Source organism: Sceloporus occidentalis, unplaced genomic scaffold (genome assembly GCF_023333645.1).
Source record: "Sceloporus occidentalis isolate IW3139 unplaced genomic scaffold, rSceOcc1.0.p SCAF_4, whole genome shotgun sequence".
NCBI classification, from domain to species: Eukaryota; Metazoa; Chordata; class Lepidosauria; order Squamata; family Phrynosomatidae; genus Sceloporus; species Sceloporus occidentalis.
In genome coordinates, this window is record NW_028316984.1 from 68,377,445 (window position 1) to 68,399,972 (window position 22,528).

Sequence of the window (22,528 nt, forward strand, 5' to 3'; positions counted from 1 at the left end):
GGTCCTTCAGGGCAACTTTTGGTTAAAGTTGACCATAGAGTTATGCTAGAGCACTTAGATATTCATAGAGAGAACATATTAATAAAATTGATGAATAATCAAATCCACAAAAGTGAAAGCCGCAAATGTGGAGGGACATTTGTGTACATCTGGGATGTGCAAGATGAAACAGGCTTATCCTATGAGCAGACTGAAAAGGTGCAATGTGGTTCCCTACTGATTACTGGTGGTAAAAAGGTAACTAAGAACTGCTTTCAAACCAGGGCAATAACATTTTCCTTAAGGTTGTTGTCAAACTACATTGCAAATGTGAAAGTGTCTTCAGGAACTACTTAACTGACTGCTGATATTTTTCACACTTTAACAAAATGAGAAGGGTGTTATATATTATATTACTAAAATGCTGTTTATGCATATGCCATACAGCTTTGGCACATTCTTTTTTTCTTCTATCAAGTTTCAGGAAGTTTTTCTGGGCATCAGACATGTTTAAGAAGTCTATGAATATTCATTTCTTAAAGACATACACGGCATTAATCTGTCCACTACTGGAGACAACTTGTGATGTGCCTTTAAGTCATTTCCAACTTATAGTGATCCTAAAGTGAACCTATCACAGGGTTTTCTTGACAAGATTTGTTCAGAGGGGGTTTACACTTGCTTCCCCTGAGGCTGAAACAGTGTGACTTACCAAAAGGCATCCAGTGGGTTTCCATGACTGAGTGGGGATTCAAATACTAGTCTCCAGAGTCATAGGACTTTATCGCACAGGTTCACAGGTCCCCGCTCGCTTCTTCTGTGACTAAAGCATCACGGAGCACATAACGGAAGACCCCGTTATTACCAAAGGGTGGCTCCAAGGCCGCTTTGGTCACAGAAGAAGTGAGCAGGGACACATCTGTGATGATTCACTGACAGGAGAAGCATGTGGGCATGTGAACCCCGATTGCGCTTTTTAAACAATTTATGACGTTTGCATGGCGATTTATTCATGGTGAGCCCCCCGTGTGATAAAGTCCATAATCCAATGCTCAAACCACTACACCACGATGGCTTTCGGGGATAGGTTATTGTGCTAAATTAATATTGTGTGGCCCTAGCAAACCAGTTCTTGCATTGTTATTCTTGGATAAACTGAACTGCTGTTCTTGCAAATCAGGTATTGTCAGCTGTTGCTGTTTCATCATTTAATTTAATAATTGTTGACATTTGGCCATGGATTGCCTAGAAACTATTCGAATTTGTCTTTAGCTGAGAATGTCACAGTGGTAAATATATCTGCTGTACAAATTCTCTCTTGGCATGCCTCTTAGTTTAATTGAAAAGGAAAAGGCTTGGTCAGGCATACTCAAGGATAGCACAGCTGTCTGCCTCCAGACTTCCAGAGCCTCCCTGATCAATGTCTGGGGTGGGATGGAGCTACCAGTTCAGAGCCTGCACATTTCCTTAGCCTTGAAAATCACAGTTTGGAGGGGCTTGCTCAACTCTCTAACGTACCATTTATTCGAAACTTGGAGGCAAATACAAGGAACGCTTTAGATTTTTGTTGCACATGCTTTTTTTTGGTGAGTAGGTCTCCCTATTTTAATTTTGACGCAAAATTAAAATTGGGCTCAGCTCCATCTGTGATATTGTGGGAATGGGTGAGATCAAAAAAGGTCATTCAGCCTATGCAGCTGCTTCTACCTGCCTAACCTCCTCACATCTTTAGTCTCTACCCATGTGTCATTAAAGCTTGCTGTGGAAGACTGGGAAACTGCCTGGTTAAGCTTTTTCAGGGCTGTAGCAAGGAATGGAGAAGAAAGGATTAAGGTAAATCCCTGCTTCTCCCATTTTTGCAAAGGAGAATGAAAAAACTCAAAATATTTTCTTCTTGCCACGAGACAGTGAAAGTTTTTTTTTGTGGATTTTGTTGATATTTGGGTGATGAATCTTGCCTGTGATTCTGGTCCGGTGGCAAATGGATGAAGACGTCGGCTATCTCTCCAACACAGGAACAGAGCGAAGCTCCAAACACAAGTTTTCGGCTTGCTTGGAAGAATGCCTGGAGAAACAGCTGCTAGATCAAAGAATCACTCTCCAGCAGTTCACTCTTTAGAGGGCTTTATTACTTTGTTTCAAATAACACGAGCTAATCACCACTATACAAAAAATCTTACCAACCAACACACCACACTATCTCAAACTCCCACAATCCCATAGCACAGCGTTTTTGCTTATATACAGAATTACCATGAGGCGACCATTTAGCCCAGCCTCTTTCTATACAAGTTACTATGCACCATAGACACCAATCCCTCTTGAGACTGAAGACATAGCATATTTACATTTAGTCCAGCTCAGTTGACCGTGAGCATCCGGCTGCTGCTCTGGACTCCAGCTGTAGCCAATTTAGGCTTCTGCAACCATTGCCACATCTGAACATTTTTACCTTCAATACATTAACAGATTTTTGCCAAATTATTCAAATCTATATATTGTGGAAATTATTTTTGTACAGATTAGAGCTGGTCCTGTCTTGTTACTTTACTTTTGAAAAAGCATAAGCATTGGATGGGTGCTTGGCATTATGTGGTTGCTATGTGTGTGGATGTGCTTTACTTAACAAAAGGGAGTAGAAATTAGTTTTGAGTAACATGTTCTTATGCAAAATTGCAGGGAAATGGATGGAGGAAAACACTCGTGCTTTTCTTCTTGCATAGGAGGTGAAAAACGGTTTGGAATTTTGCCATTGACAATAGAGGTTTTTGTGGGGGAAAAATTTCTCCCCCTAAGAAGAAATTCCTCTTGCACAAGTACGTGATACCAGACTTGGGCTCTCGAAAGTAGCAGCCTGTCTTGATTGGTAGCGAAGTCTAGAAGTGCATTACCCAGTGTTCTTTCTGTTTTTTGATAGAATATAGGCTTTACAAGGCCGTTGCTTCAGATTTTGTGGTGAAAAGAATCTTAGCAAAGTTAAAATACAGTCTAAATATAGTCACTTAAAGGAAAAAGAGATATTGAAGATTAAACTGTTTTTTTTAAAAAAACCTGAATTTTGAGAAGTCTTTCTATGGTTACTTTCCCCACACCCACCCCATTATTATAATAACCACATAACTGCTAGCAATACAAGTTGAACATTTTAAAGCAAAGATTCATATGAATTTGTTCTGCAAATTTTCAACTAATGGTCATTTAATTGTACAGAAATATAGAAGTTTATCACATGAGGCTACTAAAGTGCAATTACACTAGGATAATAGTGTCTTTGCCATGGGACAGACCACCCAAAAAGGTTGTCCTGCTGGTGGCCTAATTTCCTTTGGAGGGAAGCCGCAGCCGCCAAACTGTGTGGCTTCCTTCCGGAGGAAAAAAAACCCGGAAAAAATGAGTTCTTTTTGAGCCGTAGGGGCTGTATTACAAGTGCACCACTGGCACACTTGTTATGTAAGCGCTGCGTGGCAACATGCAGCTGCTGGACGGCACTTATGTAACAGTGACAGCACCCGTGTACACAGGATGCCACAATTGTTACACCGCCAGCACGTACTAGGGTTAGGGACCGTGTGGTTGCCGCACGGTCTCTAACCCTAGAATCGGCGCCAGTATGCTGCTTGTTGGCGGTATGTACCACGCCTTTGGCAGCTACTTATCATGCAAAGTCCTGTCTCTCCTGTTGCTGTTTTTCACTTCAGTGATGGGTGGGGAGTACCTTTTCACTGATGGTTTTTCCCTTTAATGAAAAGCTGGGCTCCACCAATGCAAAGCAGCAGCAGGAGAGACATGATGTTATGTGCCTGCCAAAGAAGCTATTATCCTACACTAATTAAGCTTTACTAGCCTCATATGATAAACTCCATAGTCTGTAGAGGTGATGTGAATCATTTGACATCGGAGGTCCAATTTGAATTTCCCAAACTTTTTTTTTAAATTAAAGTTACCACAAGTGGCTATGTGAGTTTAGCCTCTGACCCCTGTGTTTCTAATCTATCCCTCCAAGGCTGCTATTACCCACTGAGAAAAATATACATGATATAGCTACTTGTATTTTCCTCCATCATGGATTTGTGGAATAGTTATGTTGTAAAGTGAAATGGATAAATGGACTAAACATCAGCCAGTGTTTCTCTTTATCAAAATATGAGGGGCTCCTTTCCTTGCATCTGCTTAGAAACTTAAAACAGATACTGTACATTTATTTAATCATATTTATGCTTGGATAATTATATAAAATACCAAGGTAGTTTCTCAGCCAGATTACTGGTCAGTCCAGGATGACCAGGTGTTTTAACCACAAAAGTGGAGAGTATCACAAAATGCAGAACATTTAAGAAAAATGTAGGCCATTACAAAATCAAAGCTAAAAACTCTAATATAAATATGAATTCCTATTCTTAGCCATATTCAAAATGGAGGACATTTTGACTCCTTTTCTGCTAGTCATATTTTTAAGGCATTCTCTTCCTTTTCCAAGAGTGCAGCCTTGCTCATCGGAGAAACATCAGCAAAAACCTCACAAAGTTGACATGCATGGGCAATAAGGAAAAACAAAAGTTGAGTAGTACCTTTTATTAGGACAAGTAAGGTGTTAGAAAAGTGTTGCTTATTTAGCACCTTTGTAATACTTTAGTGGGTCTAAGTATCACCCTCCATCTCGACAACCTTTCAAAAACAACAACAAAACCATTTGATCAAAAATCAGTGGTTTTTTTAAAAAAGAATTACAATTCAGCTGAAAACCTGTTTTTAATATCGTGAATACTGTTGGTGCTTTGGATAATATTGTATTGCTTCCGAATTAAACATCTAAGGGGAAATTCAACATGCATTTAAGTTGAATGTTCACACTGATTTTCCACAAAGGTCGATCCTGTGGGTTGTTCACATGACATGGCTGCTTCCCACATCACAGATTTGCCCTTGCACATATTGGCACATTAAGTTGGAACAAATGACCACATGTTGAGGAGATTTTTGAATCTGCTAAGGCAACCTTTTTCAAATTCTTTATCCTCGAGAGAACCTTGAAACAATTTTCAGAATCTTTGCAGAAAAATTATTGTAGCTTAAATTTGTTTTATTTCTTTTAGTCATAATCTCTCATGGAACTCCTAGTGACCTCTTGCAGAATTCTAGGGTTCCAGCCAACTCTGGTTGAAAAACTCTGTGCTGTGCTTCATTTTGCAATATTTAGTATCCTCTTTTAACCATATCTGGAGCATGAGTTGAATATTTTGTCTTCATTTACCTGTTAACATCTGCTTCATAATTCTCTGTTTGAATTCCCTCCCTGAGAAAGGTGCCCTAGACAAGACTTTACAAGGAGAGTGAAATACTTCTCCATTAGCTAATTGGCAAACATAAGAATCAATCTACTGCTAATGGAACAAACTGCACTCTCCAGACAGATAACAAATATCTTTCCAAGGGACTTTTAGAGGACATAATTCTGAAAAGGCAGCTGACAGATATCCTTCCATCCCTCCTTCTCTTCCTCTCACTGTCCACCTTCTTCTGCTCTCTCTTTCACACACACACACACACACACACACACACTCTCCAGTGGCTACCACTGTCTCCTTTTACACACTTGTGCTCTGATGTAACTAGATTCATATACAACTAGTACCACAAACGTCATGCACAAAACATATTTATGCTACTTGCACATTCATCTCCTTCACTGTTTGTGTATGCAAAAATCCATGTATGCTGCTTCACTGTGTGCATACATGTCAGAGAAATCACAATTGACTATTTCTTCTCATTCATGCGCAGCCATCACATAGGTCAGTCTAGATTTGTTTGTAGCGCTCTCCCTAGGGGATGCATCCCATTTGAATAGTCTATTCTGCTATACACCCTCTATTGTTCTATTATATTTTTCATTGAGAAGATACAGTAAATAGAACTCCTGTCATCTTGCTGCTTAATTTTTCCTTGTTGTGTGCCTTCAAGTTGTATTGGACATAGGCCGGCCCTAAGGTGAACCTGTGACATGGTTTTCTTGGCAAAATTTATTCAGAGGGGTTTGCCTTTGCCTTCCTCTCAGGCGGAGGAAATGTGATTTGCCCAAGAACACCCAGTGGGTTTCATGGCTGAGCAGGATTCAAAACCTGGGCTCCAGAGTGATGCATTTAATAAAGTGTGTGGCGGAGAGCAATTTTTCCTTGAGGCAGCATTTTGTTCTGAATCCTTTAGATCAAGCATTTGAGCGTACTGGTGCCAAATGCTCAAAATGTCTTCCCTAGCTTATCTCTCCCCCTACCCCCCACTACAAGTTGTGCGTTGTCAAACAAGTCTTCAAGATGAGCTCTCAATATTTTGTTAATCCAATTTGGAGGACAAAATGAACTGATTTAGCAGCATGGAGAGCTCTTGTAATTTAAGGAAGGAAGTGAACATCCAGAATATATGCATAAATTGTATCATCTTGTGTGATCTTTTGCAGAAGGTTCAAGTGTGGTCCAGATTTTATTTAAAACGCAGTATTTTCTATTGTGATGAATTGCCAGTTACATCATACAATCTTCCCTTTATTTGTTGAACTTTTGAGGAACACTCTGTCTAGTTTGTCTATGTGATAAATTTTGAATAATACCGTTTGGACAGAGTAAAAGTGTCAAGCACCAAAAAATAAAGACAACAATATAATTAAGTAAGCTCTACTTGGCCACTTGGGATGGTCAGGGAATTAAAAAAGGAAGTCACTGCATTTGGAGACATCTTTGCAGTATTGGAAGGCATTGGGAGACATGTTTTTCATGCCCTTTTCACTTGCTGTGTGTGCGAAAAAAGGCTTGGATGCTGACTGTATTCTGTGGGCTACACATTTGCCACTTGTGCTGTAGATTTTTTTAAAAAATGGAAACAGAAAGTGATAAAGTCCACACTGGAATAGCCTATGGGAAATATTTTGGTGGCCAAGGAGGATGTGCTGTAGTTTGGATCCCAAGTACCATGGCAGAGATTCTGCATCCCTTTATTTTAAGAAAGGTTAAACAAGATTCTTGTTAGTTTCTGCTCTCATTTTTTCCCTAAGATGGCTACATAGGTTTTCAGTTCCATTGTTCTTCACATACATCTGATGAAATAGTTTCCTGGCAGCAAAAGCACATGAAACAATTAATGTCTTGGAACTGAAGTTGTCATGAGACTTTTCACATTTTCTACTGGAAATGACTCTGTGACTATCCTTTTATTGTCTTCTGCATGAATTTTAGCTACTGAGTCAAGACTAAAGCCCTACATGGCTTGGGCCCAAGTTACTTGAAGGAACGCCTCTCCCAACACAATCTGCCCCGCACTCTCAGAACAACAGGGAAGAATCTATTGGATTACCCAAGAACCAGATTAAGATCTACTTCCCACAGGGCATTCACTGTGGTGGCTCCCAAATTGTGGAATGGCTTGCCGGAGGAGATCCGTCTTATTACCACCTTAGATGCCTTTCCACTTAAGACGGATCTCTTCCGGCGAGCCTATCCCCCAGATCTGCTATAACAGCTTTAAGATGACACTCCACTCGGAACATGTATGGGAATCAGATATTGATATTGCACATGTATAGGTTTTTGATGTGTTTTAAATTTTTCTTTTTATTTTGAGAATGTATTTTAACTAATTGTAATTTTATACTTGTGTTGTTCTCCCGCCTCGATCCATAGGGAGAGGCGGGATATATATATATATATATATATATATATATATATATATATATTATTAATCTCCATAGGAGAAAATGTTATATGGGAACATTAGGAGACCTTTACGTTTTAATTTCATGATATACTTATTTGTACCCAACAGCCACCATGCACATTTGTATTGATGGAGTCTGAACTGGTGGTGACTAACCAGGAAAGAGATGATGAGGTTGTGATGTATAGTTCTGTGAGGAAAAAAGAAAAATCTTGCACAGTATGTGGTTCTGTGAAAAAGACAATGAACTTTCATATTGATCACATTCTGTACTATTCTAGCTACCAGTTCTCCTAAACAAAGGTGTAGAAAGCAGCAATCAGACATGGCAGAGAAAAGGTTAGTGATAGAAGATATTTAGCTTTAAAAAAATATTGACTAAAGTGGAATGTGGCAGAGTTGTGGAAAGTTACATCTAGTCTGGAGTAGGTGAAGAAGGAGAAGTTACTATCCTTCTCGCATCAGAATAGAGTTAGGATTATCCACTGAAGTCAAGTGGTGGGAGACAGAATAAACAAAATGAAATACTACTTCAAACAATAGGCAATTTAACTGTACAATTTGCTACATCAGATGCAGTGATGGCACCCAATTTGGGCAGCTTTAGAAGAGGCATATATAAATACATGGAGGTTTAGGAGCTCCATGAATGTTAGCTATGGATATATTATGGTTGTGTGCCTTCAAGTAATTTTTCCAATTTGTCGCAACCCTAAGGAGATTCCATGATAGGGTCTTTTTGGCACGATTTATTAATACACACACACACACACACAAATCTAAATCTCTCTCTCTCTCCCTCCCTCTCTCTCTCTGTGTATTCCTCAGTATCAGAAGCAGTATACCACTGAATACCTATTTCCTAAATTCCCAACAACAGAAGGGTGTTCTTGCACTCATGTCCTGCTTGTTGGCTTTCCACAGGCGTCTGGTTGGCCACTGTGGGAACAGAATGCTGAACTGGAAATTGGCCTGATCCAGCAGGGCTCTCATGATGTAGTCTGAGAACCTTTAAGCTGCCTTTCAATTTTCTTACCAAGAAAGGTCATGTTCATCTAAGACAAATACTGATATATAGATAGCATCCTTTTTTAGCCTCACTGCCTTGTCATCATGAGGCATTTTTACAAAACTGGTTAGTGCATTCAAAGAAAGAGCAACAGGGAAAGTGCTTTGTGGCTCCAGCACCAGCTATAATCTGTAAAGAGAAACTCTTAATTTTTTTCCTGTGTTAAATTAAGAATCTGTAAACTACAGAATGTTCTTTGAATGTTTAAGAAGAACAGGTTCTTCAGTCTAAGACACATCTTGTCACCCAAAACGTGACTTTTTGATTAATTGCTGTTCACATTCTTTAACTTATATTTAATACACTGACACATTTCTACATGGGAGCTTAAATGTTTAGACATTTCGCAGCAGGTAGAAAAGCCTCATCGGTAGCTTTTGAGACACTTTTAAAAATAAATGTTCAAGAAAAGGATGGAGGCTGTGGTTTCTTTTTGGGTTTTTTTGGTTATACCTACTTGTTTACTTACTTGGATACCTGTATAAAAAGAGAACAAAGCCCCTTCTAGAGTTTCTTTGTGTGAATGCTTGCTTCAGGGTGGTATGGGATTATCATGGAACTATAGTCTTGGAAGAAAAATTCACTTCTGACCAGTAAATCCAACATAAAATAGATTATGTAAAGTAGATTTTTAGCTCACTTTGATAAAGATGACATTTAATAAATGAGATTTTTTTTAAAAGAAATCATTGTAAAAGCAGTTGTATAACAGGACAATATAAAATGCACTGAAATATAGGATAAGCAGATTCAAGAAAGGTTATTTATTTCATCAATATGAAATTCACAGCCTTGCTTGACAAGCTGAATCTGCCAAAATACATTTCTTTGCACCAGTGTTAAACTGTGTCATTTGAGGGTCAAATCAGATGCCAAGAGGAATGAGTATAACCTCTGAGATAAACCCATTTTTCCTCTCATAATTTTCCTCAGAGATGTGAGCCTCACCGGTCAGACTTGCACATCGAGCCCATCTACACCATTTCATTATATCGCTTGTTACCGATTGGTTACTTTCCACTGCCTTATGAAAACTCTTTAGAAAAACTCCTTAGAAAAGAATAGCTGTCAAAATGAATCTTAAAATACCTTTAAATGTTCTTAAAAGGTGACTTTTGAAAGTAGGAAGAAATGTTCTACCAATAAGGTAGTTTTGTTTTTTCCTGAAGTTACTTTTGGAATCTGACTTCATCACATCCTTTCTATCCCCCAAAGCGTGTTATACCATCGTTTGTATCATACTTCCAGCCTCTGGGCCTTCACTAGTTATCATTTTACAGAGGTTGGATGATCAGTTCAGATGTGGAAAATGGATCTATTTTCCAGAAAATTTCCAATGCTGCATTTTTCCATGGGAGATTTTTCATAAAAGAGAGAGAGGGGTGTGTGTGTGTTTTAAATCTTCCATGGAAAAATGTAGCTTTGAGAAATTTTCTGTTTGTTTTTTTCCATTTTCCATATGCATAGTGGAAATCTACATCTATTATCCATAATTGTTTGGACTGTTTTATAGTGATCAGTCATATCAAATAAGTGAATTATAGCATGTTGACTTTTATGTTATTTTTAAAATTATTCTGCCCATTTGAAATGAAACTCAGAGAGTGAATGAATGAACCTAAAGGTACTAGAGGTGTATCTCAACAAAAGAAAATTAAACTGTTGGTATCAATTATACCAGGTATAGCTCTCTTTGAGAGCCAGCATGATATAGTGGTTTGAGTGTTGGACTACAACTCTGGAGACCAGGGTTCAAATCCCAGCTTGAGCATAAAAGCCCATTGGGTGACCTTGGGCAAGTCCTTCAGTCTCCAAGGAGGGTGGCAATGGCAAACTCCCTCTGAAGAAACTTGCCAGGTTATGTCTCCGGGTTGCCATAACCTGGAGGCACACAAAAACAAACAGCTCTCTTCAGGTGTATGTCCTTTAAAAACAGTGTTCCAGATGTAGTCATTTTTTGTTAATATAAGGAAGGTACATGCTCTCCTGGCCAGCATGGTGCAGTGGTTTGAATGTAGGACTACGACTCTGGAGACTAGGATTCAATTTCTGCTTGCCCGTGAAACCCACTGAGGGACCTTGGGCAAATCACATGCTCTCAGCCTCATGGGAAGACCATGGCAAACCTTGTGAACAAATCTTGTTAAGAAAATCTCATGGTATTTTTGCCTTTGGGTTGTCACAACTTGGAAACAACTTGTAGGCACACAACGCACACACACATTCTCTTCTCTTTAAATTATTACGAATATTCCAGTAAAATAATTTCCACATCTCCAGGATCTCAGGATTTCCCCCTCCTCAGTAATGTCTCCAAAGCCCCCTTTTCTTTAGAACTGAAGTTGCAGTGGTTTATTGGTTGGTATTATTTTGTTTAATTTATTGTTATTTTAACTAGTTATTGTGGTTTTAAATTAGATATGTTGTTTAATAACTTTTTAAGGGGGGGAGGGAAATATATTGTTTTTATGCTGTATGTTATTTTAATGTTGTAAACCGCCCGGATTGGTTCGCCACAGGGCGGTATATAAATAAAAATTTATTATTATTATTATATTATATGAAGCTTTGAAAGTCTTTGAATACAGCATTCAAAGACATAGCCATGTGAGTTTTGATCAGTATGCAAAGGGATCTTCTAGCATCTTTGAGACTGAGAGAAAGAAAGGTTGGTAGCATTAGCTTTGTAAACTATGAAAACTAATGGTACCAATTTCTTTCTTTCACTCAGTCTCAAAGGTGCTACAAGATCCCTTTGAATATTACATTTAAAACAATTGTGCTAAATCAGTTAACATTTAGAGAAATTGATTTTTTTTCCTGGAAATTTTTGCAGTTCTACTTTTTTTCTGGAAAACCCCTCTTCATTAGTTTGACCTTTGAAGGACTCCACAGAGTTTTCTCTACAATAGTTTCCCAAGTCCTGGTCCTCCTAGCATGTTTGGCTTGTGTGGGTGTTGAGATGAGTCAGTGTGCTTTTCTTGTAGGGAACTGACTATAAGTTGAGAGCAGGGCCAAGAGGTCAGGACAAACAGCATCGAAATCTGCAGAAGATCGGCTTGGAGCTGTCTATAGTGTCACATCTATAGTTCTTTGTTCTTGATGGGGAGTGTAGAGTTTGACAAGCCTTGGGGCTCTCCTGTTTTGATGATCACATCCATGATCTTCACCTGCCCCATCTGTCCTTTAAATATATATAAAAAACATTTATTCTAAGAACTGTGTTATCTTCCCCCCATATTTTCTTCCTTCATAAAGAGCTGTTTGGGCAACTAAAACAGGTGGAACAGGTGTGGCAACAATGACAAGCACATTTTCAAGAGTTGTTTATTCACTGGACAGTGTTGAGGAAACACTTGTCTCTGAGCTCTTGATTCTACAGAGTGTGTACTTGCTTGAAACTAAGCACTTGTTGTGTATATAAAATAGCAAGGTTATTAAAGGAATGTTCTCATTCAAATACAAATGGGATGAGTCTCACTTCTGAAACTTGCTTTTTAATAATGCAGAGACGTTGATTATCTGCAAAAGATCCATAATATTATAATTAGTTGAAAAGTGGGCTTAGCATAGCTCTGATCGGGTTTGTATGTATCTTACAGAAATTGCTGTTTCATAGTCCTGTTTCACATCTCACAAGATAAAATGTGAAGAGGAGTGAACAATCAGTAGGGAGCTGAAATCAGTCATAGCCTCCTGACAAATCCTGTGTAAGATAAAGTCTCCATCTTTGCTTAGATATATGTGAATGCAGAGCTTGGAAAAGTTATCTTTTGGTCTGCAGTTATCAGAATTTGCCACTTGTCATGACATTTAGGCGATTCTAGAAGTTGTTATTGAAAAAGTAACTTTTCCAAGCTTTGTAAAATATAATGTGTAGAAAAATCTTCAGAATATCATCTTAACATTATCCATATTATGCCCAGATCTGTCCCCCGCCCCTAGAAATGATACTCAATAATAGGGCATAAACATATTTTGAAAACGTGAAAAATTACACTTAAAATACTCTAAAATGCATTTAAAATACTGCTCTGTTCTACCTCAAAGACGTTGTCAGACAAGGAATGTCTTTCCATAATTCCATTGCCACCTGAACTGAGCAAGTGTTCTGCTGCAACACTTGAAGACATGCTTGTGTTGTACTGCCGAAAACATGTTGAAAGGCATGCAGTGCCTTTGCTGGTGGGAGACCTCATCTATGCCAAGACTTCCTCCTAGTAATGGTACTGTCTACAAATGATTTTGTGCCCTGAGACTGAAAACATCATATTCCAAAATTACTCTTTCTTGGTCTTTCTCTGAAGACCCATCACTGTCCTCACCAGTGGTGCCTTTTATTTCAGCCATTCATCACATTGGAGATTATAGCACTGCTCTTTTCCATCTTTATCTCCCGATCTAGGCATGGGATGAAAACGTTTAAGGATGGATTTTATCACGTGCCTCCGTGCCCAGGACAGAAGCATCCCGTACCCGATCATGGCATCTCGTACCTGATCTGGACTTCTCTGACACTTTTTGAACGAACAGGGGTTTGCCATTCTTTGCAAAATACGGGAAAAGTCTGGATCGGGTACGGGATGCCATGATGAGATACAGGATGTCTCCATCCTGGGGACAGAGACATGCGATGAAATCCATCCTTAAAAGTTTTTAACCTGTGCCTAGTTCAGGAAATAAGGATTGAAAAGGGCAGTATGATAATTTCCATTATTCTTTTTTTAAATTATATATGTTTATTGATTTAAAAAGCAAACACAAATACTCTAAAAGGACAACACGTCTACATTGTACAGTTGTCGTTTTAGTGTATTTGTGTTTGCTTTTTAAATCAATAAACATATATAATTAAAAATAATGATCTCCATGTTTCTGAACCAGTCTCATAGTACCTAACACGTGCAGAAGGCATCCCAACTTTGATGTCAAGTTATTCAAGTTACTCTATTTTCCAAAGCTTAATTAACAGTGGAGTCTTTCTTAGAAACAAGCATCATTGAGTTCAGTTGGACTTCCACTTAAGTAAATAGATGCAACTTGAAAAACAATAGGACTCTCAAAAACAAACTACCGTCATCTGACTCTCTTTCTCTCTCTTTCCATATTCATCCCCCCTTTCTCACATACACATGCATGCACGCACACACTCTTCCTGCTTCCAAATATGCAGAGATTTTACCTGTATTTGGAGGCAACACTGGATTATGGACATCTCAGAAGCCAGCGCTTCTTTTGTGTTTACATGATAAAAAGGGTGACATTAGTCCTCATTAAGATTCAGTTGTCATGGAACACAGTTATACCTTTGTAGTTTTTTTTATATTCTTTATAAACAACTTCCTCTCAAAAGAAGTGGTACAGTGTGGTAAAATGTGTGTGTTAGCTGCCTTCAAGTCAATCTTGACGTATGGCGATGCTATGAATGAGACATCTCTAAGACACCTATCTTCAACAGTCTCTCTCAGGTCTTGCAGATTCAAGACCATGCCCTCCTTCATTAAGTCTATCCCTCTGCTTTGCGGTCTTCCCCCTTTCCTACTGCCTTCTACCTTACCCAGAATTATTGTTTTTTCTAGGGAGTCATGCCTTCAGATGATGTGGCCAAAGTATAACAGCCTCACTTTTGTCATTTGGCATCTAGAGAGAGATAAGGCCTGAAATAATTGTTGCTGTTTTATGCTTTCATGTTATTTCTGACTTAAGCCAACCCTATCATGTGGTTTTCTAGAGTTGAGAGCATGTGACTGGCCCAGAGTTACCCAGTGGGTTTTCATGGCCAAGTGTAGAATATGAACCCTGCTCTCCTCCCCCCTATAGACAATAAAACAGTTCAAAATAATCTAAAATATATTTTTCTTTCTTTAGCTATTTGGGGTTTTATTAATTAATTTTTCTATATTCCCCTTGTTACTAGAAAAAAGAATTCATTACAAGTTACTCATTATTTGTCACATGCTAGTTCTGGATCCTGCAACTGCAAACTTATCTGGTCAAGATTTAAAAATAAATATATAGTCTTGCTTTGGAGAGAAGAAGTACCTCATTACTGGAATTCGATATCACTGGGTATAAAAGACTAGCTTAACCTCTGTGGAGCTTATTGCTCTGGCCTAATGAACTGAACAACATTGCCCATTTTAAGTCAGATTTAGAGAGCTATTATGAGATAGCCTGCTTCTATCATCTATAAGCTCCTTCTTTATGCAAGAGCGTGTATGTTTCCTGTTAAGGACTGCCAGCGTTTTTCTCTGTGGATTTTACATTACTCATAGAAAAAGGCAAAAGTATTTTTCCTTGATAAGAGGGGAAAACAATTAGGTTTGCCCCTTCAACATAAATTAGTTGAGTTATTTGTTCTTTGAGGGTTTTTTTTTTAAAACTAACTGTTATAAAATCAATCAACTTAGTTGTCAAGTCTCTTGGTTGTGAGTCATTGTATATTAACTCTTCATTCTAGGTAATGGCTCTGAAACATTTTGAATTCAATAAGGAATGTATACATCATGATGGGGACTAGCAGACCATAGCCTCAATATACAGACATTCATTCTGGCCTCCTAGAACCTTTGTTTTGGAGCAATATTCATATTTTTGTTGTTAGTTAAGAATCTGTCTCCCTGTGCCCTACTGCAAAATTTGGGGTTCTGTGTGTCTTTGGTGTTACTTGCTTTAAGATGAAAGGACTAGCAAGGGGTAAAGAACTTGTGATCATCATGATATTTTGAATTATAGTGCCAATTGGTGCTAGCCAACATAGTGAAACAGATAAATTGTTTAGTCCTTAACATTTCCTGCTTGCAGGAACCAAAATAAATGATGTCCTATAATGTGTTCTTCAAAAACTCAACAAATATATAAGCAAAGTTAGATGTTACTATAGAAGTGCTGAAGTGTCTGAATACAGCAATTTATGCATTTTCATCTTCAGTAAAGATACTTTTCCAGCCCTTTCACATGTGATTATAAGCTAGACTGTATAAAAGCAAACCCCAATGAAATCTTGGAGCCAAAGGAGTCCAGTATGTGCAGTGTTACGCCAAACAATTGTATCCAGATTTTCTTAATTAGGATAATAATGGCTGGCACACTAGTGAAATGTGTGGGTGTAAATCTAATTTGTGCTGGTATAAGTAAAAAAAAAAAAAAGTCAATGCAGAGGCCTTAATCTCTCCCTCCTTTACTTAACAACCAACTCCTCTCCCTAAGACTCACTTTATATGTAGTGGCTGGCAGAGAGTGAGGGATGGCCAAGAAGCATCTGGCTATGTGCCTATAGTTAGATGCACAGTGTTGAAGGTAACCTCCAGGATCAACCCTTGGTTTTTTGTATGTCCTGGAGGATGATGTTGTCATCATGCATCTGGCTTCTGTCACATAATCATGGACCTTTCAACAATCCCCTATTTTCCAGTCCCCACTACTTGGATTTGTTGATGGGGCAAAAAGAAAAAGAGGTGGTTTCAGAGAGGGGATGTGGCATAGTTCTGCCTTGTGGAACCTCAGACTATTTCTCCTCTTTGATGCAGAATCTGGGTATATGAGAGAGAGGGGGGTGTTAGTTGTCCTGTCTGAGTTTAGAATTGCACTCAATAAAGATTTATTTTCTCCAGGGATTAAGAAAATAGCTCATTTTCTGCTCCCTCTGGAACACTCTTGCTTTGAATAATATATAAGTAAGCACCCAGCAATCTCTTCTTTGGCACCATAGAATTTTATAAAGGAAAAGTTCTCGGCAACCCTTCAGAAAGACTGTTAGGGAAAACAGAAATCCTAGTGCACTGCTCAAGAGTTGAGTTCTGCAAAAACAAATGGAATAATTTATGTCTCTTGCCTCTAATGCCTTCACCTTTTGTCTAGCTACTATGAGTGCTCTTTTGAAACCAGTAATTCCAATGAATTAGTGTAAGGGATTCATTCAAACAAAGCAATAATTTCAGGGTGTTGTGTTTCAGCACATTCCATGAAACTTCTCACTGTAAGGGAAGATAAACTTCTATAAGTACACAAGTTTTATTTAGCTGGAGTTTGCTATAATAATAAGCAAATCTATTGACATTCCTGCACCACCATCCCCACCACCCACCCCTCAGCACACAGAGTCAGACACTCCTCCCCTCCCTTCTTCAGGAAATAGAACTGATTTAATTTGACAGCTCTGGACATTTTTTGCCCCTATAAGGAAGTTAAGTGCATTTCAACAGAAAGTTTTGTTTCATTTCTTTGCTAGGTTGGCTAAAGCGCCATTGACTTCAGCTCCCACCCAAGAATTCAACATACCATTGTTTATTTGATAGAAAATGTTGCTGGTTCTTTGCTGACACTGTACTAAACTTTAGTTAAAAGCATTGGTTAAGAAATGGGTTAAGCACCATCCTAAAAAAAAGAAAAGGAAATGAATAACTTGCTTTATTCTGAACTCATTTATAAGCCAAAGTCATCAGATTCTAATAACATCACTGGGAGTGTAATATGATCCACTTGTTTCCTATGAGCTTCCAAACATCCTCACTCCCCAGCCACCAGGATTAAAATTTCATCTCAGGGACTCATATAATGCTTGTCCTAATATTGGAGATGAACACTCAAAGCTGCCATTGAAGATGAGCATCCTGAGCATTTGTTTAGTACTTTAACAATCTTATTTTTCTTCACAACAGTTCAATAATACTGGAATAGAACCACACAGGGTAGACTGGTAAAAGATATTATATTTCCAACCACCCTCCAAGGTGATCCTTCAACATTCCTGGTCCAGAGATTGATTTTTTTTAAATTCACTGCTCACTACCAGACTCAGTACTTAAACCAAAGGACCACAAAATTCTACATAAATATGAATATACCTTTTGAATATTTTTTCTGATGTCACATATATGATTTTTCCTTCCATTCTGCTTCAGATGACATATCTGGGATGCTTAATCCCAATTTTGATAGCCTCATCTTTTCAGTATTACAAATTCCTAGGCAATTAATTACTATTTTATGTACAGTCAGCCCTCCATATACATGGATTCAAGCATCCACAAATTAAAAAAATTGTTAAAATATACAAAATTCCAAAAGGCAAACCTTGATTTTGCCATTTTATGTAAGGAACAACATTTTAATATGCCATTGTATTAAATGGGACTTGGGCATCCATGGATTTTGATATCCATAGGGGATGCTGGAACCAAACCTCACCAAATACTGTCACTTTCAGCTCTCTGCATGCTTTTTTAACCACCTTTGCCTGATGAAGCCAGTAAATTTCAAAAATTAGCATGATGTATATTGCACCTTTTTGGCTGAACTAATAAAGCTATCACTACAATATGGATACCACATTTAAAGAGCAAGAGAAACAGTTGAAATGAGATAGCGAGACACTTTTCCCAATCAGTATTCTGAAGACTGACTGACTAGTCAGAACAGGAAGAAGGAATCAGACTTTAATGGAGATATAAAAGATGCCACTTTCCTTATTCAAGATACACCCTGTTGCTTGTATTGTTTGGGAAGATACAGCTCTTTATATCAGTTCTTATCCTTACATTTGCCATTTGTATAGTTCAGCTTTAAAGTAGATTGAGCTGAAGATTTGAAGCATGAGAATGGAGTGGTGACATTATGGTGGGATCAGTTAAACATTTTGGTTTATTGCTTCCTTCATTACTGCCAGACTATTCATACAAGTAGAGAACAACCTATATGTTTGTTGTGGCTCTACCACCTAAATTATCTGTTAGTTCAGATACTCAGAGTGGTAGTTCATGGATTTGTGCTAGTCTGTGAAACAGTGGCAAAAGGTCCTTGGCAAGTTTCAAAGAAAGAAGGAAACCACTGTAGCAAGTCCCTCACACATTTGAGAGGAAAACATGCTGGTCCCCTACAGCAGCTACCTTTAGATGGACAGTGTTAATTTTAACCAATACTCCAATCATGGGCCATGCCAACTCAGTGTACTTTACAATGCAAGCCTAACATGTTTTCTGTCAGTCCCACGTGTCATCAATAGTAGAATTTGGAAAATTCTGGGAATTATAGGAGCTGAACTCTAAATAAGTTATGATCAGTATTTATAGACAAAAGTAAATGTTCCAAACAAATGCATTTTCTCCCACCCCAAAATTATAAACATCAAGTGGAAAATTGAATCTGGGATCTTGGGTATATTCACTCCTCTTACAGCATGTTCAAAAGATGTATTCAGATTTTTTTTATTTAAAAAAATCTTACACTTCCAGTTTAAAATAGGAATTGTTATTAAAAGAAGTCATGATTCACATACAGAAATATTAATGTACATGTTTTAAAACGGAAGACATTGTTTTATATTCCCTAAAAATATTTAATAAGCACGTACAAAATTTCCATCTGGCATTGCTCTGTTTGAAAGCTTGTCTGTCACACTGGGAATTAGATGACTTTTCAAAAGGCCAGTTATGTCCTGGGCTCACACAGTAGTTATTTTTCTAAAAGGTTTTAGAATATAAGAGAAGAAGTTGATCGCAGTGGGAAAATTGCATATTCTATAGGATACAGCGGTCCCTTGGTTTGGTTCCAGGATCCCCCGTGGATACTAAAATCTGTGAATGGTCAAGTCCTATTATATATAGTAAAATGGTGTCCCTTATATAAAATGGCAAAATCAAGGTTTGTTTATTTGAATGTTTGTTGCTGTTGATTATTTTCAAGTCACAGATGGTTGAATATGTGGATGCAGAATCTGTGGCTATGGAGGGCCATTTACACATTTTGTGTAAATTAGAAGACAAAGGCTCCTTTGCATACTGTATTTCAAAATATTGTGTGTGAAATAAATTATGCAATTTTGTCTTACTGTTGAGATTAGGGTCAAAGTGCTGAAAAAAGTAAGAATATAAAACCACTTACTCAGATCTCTCAGTGCAAAGATTACCGCAAAAACAAGAAAACTTAACATACACACTTAGACATACACATACAATATAAACGCACTGTTATAAGAAAGTGTATATAAATATGCACATACATGACAGATGATTATGTGATGGATTACAGTATCATAATCTATGTCCACAGAAGTATTAATATTCAATGAGAATTAAGTGTAGGGACCTTCATAGTTGGTAGCCTGTGTTGTGACTCCAGGGATGGCTGAAACAGTGGCTCTCTACTACTTAATTGCTGGTCAGGTACAGTGATGAAATTCAGGGCTAGCCTGAAGGAAGAGGCTCCTCCCTCCTTAACTGTCATCTTCTGGCCTGAGAGGGAGTGATCAGGCAGACCCAGCTCCATCAGGGCTAGCCTGAAGGAAGAGGCTCTTCCCTCCTTAACTGTCATCTTCCGGCCTGAGAGGGAGTGATCAGGCAGACCCAGCTCCACCAGAGATAGCCTGAAGGAAGAGGCTCCTCCCTCCTTAACTGTCATCTTTTGGCCTCCTATTTCCCTCCAGCTATGCTCTGACTGTGTGGGGGAGAGGCTTGCGTAACCTAATGAAATTGTGAGCTATGCTGGCGGTGGTATAATAGCCACCGGTAGGGCCTCCCATGCCAGATAGGTCTGACCAAGAGTGCCAAAGGGCAGGATGGGCTCTCTAGCCTTATGGCAACCATCCTAGGAGAAGGAAAACTCTAATCCCAAACCCAGGCAGATGGTGCTCGTCTAACCCTGTAAGGTCAACCATCTAAGAGAAGGAAACTCTATTCAAACCTATGACCCGAGGTCCTCGCTGCCACCGCCCAGGCTTGTCAAGGCCTCAGCAGACGAACCTCTGGTTTAAAGGGTGAGGCCAGTTCTGTGCAGGCTGTGCACCACCAGAAAAATCCATTGCACAGGCTCGAAGGATACATCCAACGTCATCAACACGCTTGTAGAAAGCACAGATGAATCCTTCTTGAATCTTCATTCAAGATGTAAAGCCAAGAGAGAAGACAGTAATGGCACACAACATGCATGTGTACAGCAGGCGCCACCATAGTATATTCATATGGAAAGTGGTGGTGGCTTGGTATTTGGCAATCACATCAGAAATCCATACTGTCTGTATGCAGCTTTTCAAGAAAAAAAGGTAATCTACCTGTTTTGTCCTTGAACATTCACTAGCCATTCATTTCTTTTGCAGTGCACCCAACAACTGCAATGTATGGAATTCTTTGGCTGGCTTAGTGATTGAGTACTTTGTGTGGGATTAACCATCAACAGAGTGGTGAGCTTATGATTTATTTGGGATGTGGTAGTATAACAGATCAGTCTGTTTATAACTTTACTCACTGCCATGAGGCTACATGATGTGTTCTTGATTTACATAGCAAAACCAGACATTTTTCTGCCTTCAAGGAATTAAAAAAAACAACTGCTGATATTCTCTACCAGCTACTTAGTTACATATATGAAATGAAGTAACATGTCCTCGTTTCACTCCACCCAAAGCACCTTAACAACATGTTCACTTGCTGGTGGGAGGAGGGTAGAAATGCCATCCTCCTTGTGCCCCATCAGAAGCTTAATGGATCTTTTTTGCCCAATCCAGCTGCTGGCTATTAAAGTAGGCTGGAGTGTCATTTACATAGTTCTACCAAAAAAAGAAGAAAAAAAATCCCCAAACAGGACGGATTTGCCTTAGGCTTGCATAAATCGTAAATGTCTTGAAGGCACACAACAACTACAACAGTAAGACTACATATTCTTAGTGAATCCAGGCCAGCAACGGAACTGTAACCCTAGGTTTCAAATCTATGACTGCCATACTGAATGCCAGCGAATGTCTGCTTTTGTAGCATCCCAAGAACATCATACAGACAACAACAAAAATGAAAATAAAATGTAAATGAAGCACATCATTAATGAAAATATGTGGAAAGGAGGATGAGTATTGGTCCTAAGCTGCGGGCAGCCTCTCTGATATAGCTTGCTGATGACACTGTTCTTACAGTAGTTTATTCTCGGTTCCACTTGGGCTACCTTTTGCTCTTTTAGAGGGGATCATAAGGTTATAAAATGCAAAGCTAAACTAAGAAGCTGAAAATACTGCCAACAGTAGCCTGGATGGATTAAATATGACTTAGCACTGTCTGGAATTACAGAAAATACCACAAACCAAGTAATCAAGAGGATGAACATGACTGTTTTTCCCTTTACAACCCACTTGATTGTGATGTCTCATCTTTTAATTACTTCTCTCTGCAAATGTGTGGATAATTTATGAAGGATAAAGAGTTGGTTCTTTTAGCTATGCTGTAATATAAGCATTGGTTTATTTATGTGTTGACAATTCAATTTGCTTGGTCTCATTTAAGGCTGAGCTGTTGGGTGGGAAGAAAGTGGAAGAATTGCCTTTCATAGCTTCTCAAGCTATGAAATGCAGAAATATGTTGTGACAATATCTTGTTGGTAGTCATAAAAATATTATTTATAATGGGATGAAAATATATTGTGGTGGCTGGTCTACTTAAACCAGAAACAGCTAGAGATACAGCAGATTGATACTTGAGGTACAATTCTGAAAACGGCCCAGCTGTGCTGCACTATTGCTCCACAGAATTCAGTTGATCACACAACGGCGGGATACAAACCGCCACTTTGCGGCGTTCCCCCGCCGGCCCCATTTGCTCCGCGCGGGAGCTGCAGTAGCCAAACCGCGCGGCTCCCGCGCGGAGCAAAAAAGAAGCTCCATTTCGGAGCTTCTTTCCGCGGCGCACTGATGATGTCGCGAAGCACCAAGGGTGCATTCGTGACGTCATTAGCGCCGTGACACGTCTGGACGCTATGCGTCCAGTACGTAAAGATGGCGGCGCCCATGTGGAAGGG

At 38.8% G+C, this 22,528-nt stretch overlaps 1 protein-coding gene and 1 pseudogene across 2 annotated transcripts in view; both read left to right on the forward strand.

Annotated features, from left to right (window-relative positions):
* The window catches only part of LOC149313963 (uncharacterized), a 37,590-nt pseudogene extending 27,773 nt beyond the window's left edge, over positions 1-9,817 (forward strand).
* Positions 1-22,528, forward strand: part of LOC149313962 (adenylate cyclase type 5-like) — a 321,268-nt gene that overhangs the window by 133,645 nt on the left and 165,095 nt on the right. The gene's annotated exons all lie outside the window — the stretch shown is intronic.